Source organism: Gossypium arboreum, chromosome 6, assembly GCF_025698485.1.
Source record: "Gossypium arboreum isolate Shixiya-1 chromosome 6, ASM2569848v2, whole genome shotgun sequence".
Lineage (NCBI taxonomy): Eukaryota > Viridiplantae > Streptophyta > Magnoliopsida > Malvales > Malvaceae > Gossypium > Gossypium arboreum.
Window position 1 is genome coordinate 101,128,632 of NC_069075.1, and position 9,210 is coordinate 101,137,841.

Sequence of the window (9,210 nt, forward strand, 5' to 3'; positions counted from 1 at the left end):
CATTCTATATCTATATAAAGAACGACTTTTTAAAATCATAGACCCTAAATTGATACCATAAGAATTCCTATTCTAATTAGGACTCATAATATTGAAATTGAATAAACAAAAACAATATCAAGATAAAGATAATATTGATCGGATAATATTGATCGAAGGTAAATATGATATAAATATAAGTAATAAAAAAATGGACCAACCACGAATTTTAGGAAAAGATCTTTTCAATTAGATCTCTTTTCTTTTTTATTACAATTCGTAATATCGTAATCTTTTTGTTATTACTCTAGATCGTCGATTTGTATATTTATGGTCCCTAAGTAAGTAGATTATCTTGAGTTGCGCATACATTGGATTGGACCAAGCTAAGCTAAAAAGGGCTAGACTATTTCAAAAACAAAAACTAGTCAATGATGACCTCCATGGATTCGCCTATATAAGCCATGACTAAAGTTGCAAAAATAAGAGCTTGAATCCCACTTGTAAATAATCCAAGGAACATGATGTATAGGGACGATGAAGGTACTAAAGAAACAAGAACAACAACTACTAATTCATCACTAATATATTCCCGAAAAGTCGAAAACTAAGTGATAAGGGTTTTGTGAAATCCTCTAAAATGTTAATAGGTAAAAGAATTGGAGTGGGTTGAATGTATTTACTTGAAATACCCCAATCCTTTTTTGAAAGACCCGATAGAAATATGCTCTTGACGTGAGTAAAGCTAAAGCAACGATGAGTATTTATATCATTCGTGGGTGCGGCTAACTCTCCATGAGGTAATTGTATGATTTTCCAAGGTAACAGAGCACCGACCAGTTAGAAACAAAAATAAATAGAAACATAGTTCCAATAAAGGGAACCCATGGACCATATTCTTCTCAATCTGAGTTTTGCTTACGTCTCGAATGAATTCAAGAACATATTCAAGAAATTTTGACCGCGGTTGGAATGGTTTGTGGATTCGAACAGCGATAACGGCGGAACCTAATAAGATAGCAATTACAACCCAAGAGGTAATAAGTACTTGGGCATGGACTTGAAACCTGCTATTTGCCAATAGAAATGTTGGCCTACTTCCACACCGGAGATATCGATAACCCGTTTAGTGCGTTTGATATACCATTCATATTGCCTCCTACGTAAATAGAACTTTACTTAAAAAAAGGAATTATTTTGATTCAATCTTCTCTTGCCTACTTAAATTCTATATTTTTGACACAATGAAACTAATCACACAATATTCACAGCTTTTTTATCTCTTTTGTGCGATTCAGATATATTAACGATTCCATAGATCTATGTAGTTCCAAAAAGTTCCATAGATCTATGTAGTTCCAAAAAGAATTTATTTATCTTATTATTAATCAAGGATTTCGTATATAGCTAGAACGACCCTCACAAATTGCGACTACTAATTTGTTAAGAATTAATCAAATTGAAGCTATAGCGTCATCATTTCTTTGGAATCGAAATATCTGCGAGATCGGGATCGCTATTTGTATCGATTAAACAAATTGTTGGAATTCCCAAAGTGATACATTCTCGCAGAGTCAGTATATTCTTCTTGTTGATCAACGATGATTACAATATCGAGCAATCTCGTCATATATTTAATCCACCAGATATGTTTGCAAGCGAGATAATTGTCTCTTCAACATTGTTGCATCTCTTTTCGGAAGACAGTTGAGTCCCCGTCTTTTGTTACGTTCTCAAGTCCCCGAACTTATGAAGCCTCGTTTCGTAGTGGGCCAATTTGTTAACATACCACCGAGCCATTTTTATTAACATAATGACACCGAGCCCTTATTGCGCAGCGCCACCAAATCAATGGCTTTATTTTTGGTACCAACAATTAAGAATTGTTTTCCTTACTTGTCTGCATCAAAAACTAAATCACAAGCTTCGAGAAAAACGAGCGGTTCTAGTCGATTTGTAATATGAATACCCTTACGTTTTGCGAGAGATATATGGCGCCATTCTAGGATTCCATTTCCTAGTACCATGACCAAAATGAACTCCTGCTTCCAACATCTCTTCCAAATTTATGTTCCAATATCTTCTTGCCATTTCATTTGCACTTCCTCTCTCTCTCTTTTTTTTTTAAGTAAAAAAAAGAGACAAGACACTCGAAATAAATAATAGTTCCAATGGAACCTTCTCTTCTACCGGGATTGGTCGTTTATCCACGAGCCAAGCCATTACTTTCTATTCGTTATTCTCTTTATTACTATTAACAAATTAACAACTCAAATGACCACAACAAATTATCTTAAGAATCATTAAATTCTATACCTATAAAAGAGCTACGATGTATCATGTAAATTGTTTGAAATGCAAGAGTCAAATAATTTCTTGGTGGAAGAAAATATCTCTCATTTCTCCCCGAAGAAATTCTTTTTTTGTTTCCAAAAGAATGTTGTTATGTTGCCGTGACCGTGCACTAATCCTTTGAATCCGTGATGCGGGTATCATACCCCAAGCACAACGTTTTCTTTCGGGCCTTTCAACCAATCGACACGACCCGGAGAGCAACTTTTGCTAAAACTCGAGCAGTTTCTTGAAAACTTGCTTCAGATATAAAACTTTGAGTGTTCAGAGATGCTCGTTATTCCCAATAAAACGGCTCGATAACAAATCGCTTCTTCTAAAGCACGCCTGCTTCGTTCCGCCGCAATAATCCAATCGGCCCGGGTAAAAAACATTAGACATTCCATCTTCGAAACCAATACTTTTGATGTTATTTGACGTACAATAATTTCTATATGCCTATTATGGATCTGTACTTCGAGATCGATAAACCTTTTGGATCTTATTAACCAAAGAGAGACGACTTTGCACTATAGTTAGCTCAAGACCAATCACGAATCCCCAAGGAATTCCAAGAATTCTTGTTATACATTCGCTCCAACCCTCAATTCTCTTTTCTAGGTTCATCGATATTGAATCAATCGAACGCACTTCTAACACTTGTTCCACTTTTGGAAGACCTGCGTTATATCACCGGATCTCGATTTTTCATATATAAATGTAACTAACGTATCTCCTTCGTAAAGGGTTTCTCCATAATGCCCATGGACAGTTGTTCTTGAGTCGCCAAATAAGGCTTAGCCGATCTTATTACTATAGAATCAGCTTGAACAATAAAAACTTGACCCGATTTTAGGCGTGGTCCGCTTTTGGCTATACATACATTTTCACAAATAAAGCGCCCAAGACTAATTATTGTGGACGTTTCTTCACAATAATTATGATGATAATGATGATGGGGAAAATACCAATTCAAATTGATCGCATTCAAAAGATGTTACGGCATGGATCGAAATTATAAATTCTCCCATTTTCAGCTATTAAATAATAGTTAAGTACTTGAAAAGCTGTTTTAAATTGTCAAGCTCAAAATATTTCGCTACCGAGGTCCGATTATGAGTTATTAAAGGGTAAAATGATGAATAAAAATTGCAATTTTGGGGTTGTCCTAAAGGACCCAATAAATTCTTAATTGGAATTAGAGGATCTTTTTAATTGATTGTTTTATCACATTGTGATATTTTACATCGTTGAATGGGCCCATGCGAAAACAATTAGATGTTGACAAAATTATCAAAGATTGGGATTCCTTATTTCATTCAAGAGCGTATGAATAGTTCCGTGATTTTGGCTAAATGATTGTTGAATCCTTGCGTTGGAATAAATGGAATAAAACGGATTTTTATTGGTACGATCGACCTATTATCGAAATCAATTTCGAACTCGACGGATCATTTCTTTTTTCGATATAAAAATATGAGATTTCACTAAGTCGATTCTTAGGAAATCTCGAATCGTTCATTTGTCCTTACTTCAACAAAGGAAGCACAGACCTCTTCGGTGAAAGAACTTTTGTTGTCTTGGTCCCAACTCAACACTAAACAAGTCCGAACTAGTTGAATACTTGTGTCGAAATTCTCGAGTCGGTTTGCCATTTCCATAAAGGATATAATTGACACTCGAAGTTGCATATTATCTTTTTCCGAAATGGATCCTGGGGAAGAGTGTTGCTAAATTTAGACCGTCCGTATTTCATATGGGGTTACTGGTCGAACCAAAACAAAATACTTTTTCTTGGTAGGTGTGATCCGTTGGACATAGATCCAATTTTTCAATTTTTTGATTCCTTAGAGTTTGTTTTGCCGTTCTGGTGGTATCAAGATGCCACCGTGTCGAGATATCTTATCTCTTTCTCCGGAAAATAGATATTACCAAAAAATTTTCAGTTCAATCCTTTTTTTTTTTCTTTCCACTCGGACCAATCCGCCCACTTGGCTTCTTGTATTTAAAGTGATTGGGGTATCTACTCCAATGATACTATTGTTCCGTACCATTATGGAAGAAGATTCGGATAAAATATGCACTTCCTGAATGAAAAAATCGATCTACTTTCATTTGGTATTTTGGCTTAACCTTTTGACTCCTCGATACTCAATCACATCCTCCCTTTGACGATTGAATGCGCCTAGAGTCCCATATTTAGTAATTCTGAACTTTTCTTACTCAGACGAGGATCGTCAAAAAAGCAAGAATACTTTTCTCTGAAAAATACCATTTATGGGTATTTCCATCGAGATACCGGAATGGGAATGTAGCATTAGTTCTTTCTCTTGGTCTTGAATCAATTGAAATGGAATAATAAATCTATTTCTTCGTCTCTTTGCTAATAAATCAGCATTCTCGTGGAGAATAGCGTAATATATGAAATCACAATGCCTAGTACCTATTATTCGATTCAATTCGAATAATCGTAAATCCTCTCTTCTTTTTATCCGAAAAATCCGAACTAAATAAGTTGTGTCTCACTTGATCATTATTCACCGAGAATCTAGAAATATATCTTCGTTCGCGAAAGATAATGAATGTTTATTTGATCTTGATCCTTGTGGAGCGAAAAAGGAACTACATTGAATTTGTACGAACCCCGATAATATCCACAAATGGCTTGTTTTTGGTAAGAGATGGACATTATTATATGTAAATTCGGCGAATGGTACACATCGGTACTCCGGTGCATTTCCCCTCGAGTCGTAATAAATATGTTTTCGAACCCTCTCTTTCAAATTTAAAGTGTATGTTCCCGCTGAATCTCAAAGAATCACTTGTTACGATTCTACATATTGATCGTTTTGAACTAAAAGAAAACTTTTGGTGGAATAGTCACCTTATGTATAATATCTTCACTCTCAATAATTACATACAAGTCCCGATAACATAAAAAAGCAGGATGCCCGTGACGTGTGCGTGTAGGATGAACCAATGAATGCACCTGAATTAGCTGAGCGATCCTAACCAGATGACAGCTAATGGACACATAATTGAAATGTGCATGCTCAATTTTGATCCTAACCCAATTAAATTGTAGGTTACATAACAACCCTAACCAGGCTTTGTTATTTGCATAGTTTTTAGATTTGTGTGATTAAACTGTTTCAAACCTAACATGTCCCTATTACCTCGCAGGAATACTAAGAAACCTTAGTAAATAAGGATCAGTAAAATGCGTATTTACTAAGTAAAGGATGCCGAAAGGACCTAATGTGGTTTCCAAACTCATGAAAGATCGAGTTGCCATGGAATGTTTTTTTCAAATATTGATAAGCATGTTGATAATAATTTGAGCTTAATTAAAGTAATTTTCCTAGCTTATTTATGTTATAATTGTTGCTTATTGTGTTAATTATGCTAAAATCTATTTCATTCATATAGTTGCATGTTAGGATAAATCACATCAGGGATCATTGCATTTAGTTTAATATATTTTAATCATCACTTCTCAATTATATTGTTTTTATTTATCAAATTGTTAATATAATTTTACAAATTAATTGACTTAGGGCCAGTTCTTCATTGCTTTTGAAAAGTGCTGTGGAAAAGTGTTTTTGAGAAGTACTTTTGAGAAGTACTTTTGAGAAGTGCTTTGGAAAAATTTAAGTGTTTGATATTGCTGCTAAAAAGTGCTTTTGAAAAGTAAAATGTCCATTTTAGACATGATATTATAAAGTAACAAATATATATTTAAATAATGTTCAAATTAGTTAATATTATGATATTTTAGTAAAAATATAAAAAAATAATTTATTATAACTTATTGTTAATATTTTAATATATAATATTAATTTTGTAACACCCCAAACCCGAGACCATCGCCGGTGTCGGACCCGAGGGTTAACAAACCAAGTTCACATGTTTTTGCCCACCAATTTGACATTTCCAGTCAGGCTGGAAAACTGCGTCACTGTCGCTTTAAAAATCATACCTCGAGTTTCAAAACTCGGAAACTGGTTTCGTAAATTTTCCCTGAATTTAGACTCATATATCCATCCATGGATTTATTTCTAGGATTTTTGGTCGGGCCAATTGGTACAGTTTATTAGTTAAAGTTACCCCTGTTACAGGGATCGACTGCTCTGACCTTCGCGCGGTATAACTTGAATATCTCTCTGTACAGGGCTTTAATGCTGGTGTCGTTTGTTTCTAATGAAACTAGACTCAAAATGGAATCTGTACATATAAGGTATATCTCCTAATTCTTTTTGGATAATTTATAGTGAATTTTAAAGTTGCGACAGGGAACCCAGAAACCATTCTGGCCCTGTCTCACAATAGCTTTAATATCTCTTAACCTGTAACTCCTATGACCGTTTCGTTTCTTCCATATGAAAATAGACTCATCAAGGTTCATTTACATAGCTTATTCACTATCTAATTCCATTCCTATGAATTTTGGTGATTTTTCACATTCATGCCACTGCAGCTGGCAGCATCTGTTTTAAGATAGGACTTACCTATTTGGTGGTCTCCATGATTCAACTAGCCTTACCATACATAGGTTCATATATGATCATTTTAACCATGCCAATGGCTGATCATATGACCAACATTCCCATTTCAAGCCATAGCCACATCATGACACAAAATATATACATTCAACCCACAATTAGTCTAAGTTCATGCTTCCTTTTCGAGCCATTTTCGCACGGCCGTACATACTTACATTACAACATATTTAACAAACAAGGGGTAGTCCTATACATGCCATCTCAAGTTCAACCAAAATTTATACCAAAATGGAGGCTTGATAGTGTGGATGACTTGACTTCAACGATCCCAAATCCGATTGCCTCGGCGAAATCTAGAAAACTAAGAGCCAAAGCAACGGGTAAGCATTTTTATGCTTAGTAAGTCTCAAGGAATATAATGAACTATAATTTACAGCAATACATTCACATAGCCAAATGCATCATTTCATTAATACACATTCTTACTTCATACTTCATCATTATATAAGTTCGCAAAGCATCAATCAATTCAATAACTGAAATCCATTAGTCGATTGAGCGAATGTTGCTCAAACACGCCGACTTTCCAATGCACATATAACGTACCTTATCCTTTGGGCTTTCCGAGTGTACTAATTAAATTCATTTCGCAACCAACACTCACCTCCAGCCCAAGATTCTTGAATATAACCGGATTTAATCACGTGCACAAATGCCTTGGTCTTAGCCGGATAGAATAACTCATACGAATGCCTTGGGCCTTAGCCGGATATAGCCACTAGCACAATTGCCTTGGTCTTAACCGGATATAATTTCCAGCATAGTTGTCTTGGGCTTAGCCGGATATCATTCAATTTCTCATGCACACATACATCAATAATCATTGGACGTACATATTTCATTTTCGTTACTAAGGCTCAAACACAATTATAATCATTAGTATATTCGCCTGGGACTTAGCCCGGGTGGAATTCAAATACTCATACACACATAATCAATAATCATACACATCCATATTTCATCTCACATAATTCAAGTAAGGTCACTTCTTGAGGACTTACCTCGGATGTTGTCGAACGGCTTTTTCGGCTATTCGATCACCTTTTCCTTCCCTTGTCCAATTGTGGCCCTCTTAGCTCTTGAGCTAATTCAAACAAATTCAATTTATTAAAACCTCATTGTGCTTGCTTATGGCGAATATGACAAGGATTTTAAATGGTCATATGGCCACTCTTTAGCTTGAATACACAATGGTCATGCACATTTTATACTACATCAAGCAATTCAATACAATTTATTTGAGCATCAAGGAAATGCTAAGGCCTTCAATAGGCTACCCAAGGCCGAATATTCATGTACATGTTGAGGTAAATTTTGCACTTAATACCTCACAAAAACAGCATGCAATCTACTAATTAATGCTTTGCACATTGTGGCCCAAAACTTATAATATAGCATCAAGCACTTATATGTGTGCTAGGCCGAATTGTGCTTGCAATTTCACAAGCATTCTTCCACATTTTCTTCTTTAAATCAATATATTCATCACTTAGTTCATAACCAAACATAATGTGCAATCATATATATGCATATATGAGCATGGCGAATTTTCAAGGTGTCCATAGCCATCCAAAACACAAATTTTAACTAACATGCAAAAAGCATGAATCATGCTCCTTTTCAACTTTAATCATGATAAAACAAAGAGAAAACTCAAAATCTTACTCATGAATAGAAAATCCATCATTGCATGCATCATCATCAAGCTTCACACTTAGCATGCAATGGCTTTATCACCATAACAACTTTGCCCAAATACCATTTCCATGGCATAACAAAGATTTGAGCCATGGCTAACATGCACATCAAGTTAGTAACCAAGTCATGCATGAAACTCCAAACACAACCTCATACATACCTTAATCTTGGTACAAGTATGGCCAAATCTCCTTCTAGTTCTCTTCTAAACCAAAAATGGAGCAAAAATCCTTTCTTCCTCCTTATGATTTTCGCCAAAAGATGAGAAAGGATGAACAAATTTTTTGTTTTCTCTTCTTGGTTGCACGGCAATGGGGGGAATGCTACTCTCACACACATTTTTTTTTCATTCTTTTCTTACCCATGCTTATTTGTTTATGATTTCTCCCTAATGCCCAACAAAACATGTTTCATGACATGTTTAGCCCATATCACTTTGTCATGGCGGCCATCACTTGTAAAAAGGGAAATTTGACATGCAAGTCCATTATTTTGCATGCATGCTTTAATTAGTCATCACATATTTCCCTATCGTACTTTCAAAGTTCACTACTAAGTCCTTTCTTATAAATTAGCACCTAATTAATAAAAATCGAGACACGAAATATTTACGCATACCAATTCCACATACAATAAGCAC

The 9,210-nt window shown here is 35.1% G+C and overlaps 2 pseudogenes; both read right to left on the bottom strand.

Moving 5' to 3' along the window:
- Positions 1-403: 403 nt before the first annotated feature.
- Positions 404-1,130, bottom strand: LOC128293811 (ATP synthase subunit a, chloroplastic-like; annotated as a pseudogene).
- A 237-nt stretch (positions 1,131-1,367) lies between these two features.
- LOC128294047 (30S ribosomal protein S2, chloroplastic-like) lies at positions 1,368-2,070 on the bottom strand (annotated as a pseudogene).
- Positions 2,071-9,210: the final 7,140 nt, after the last annotated feature.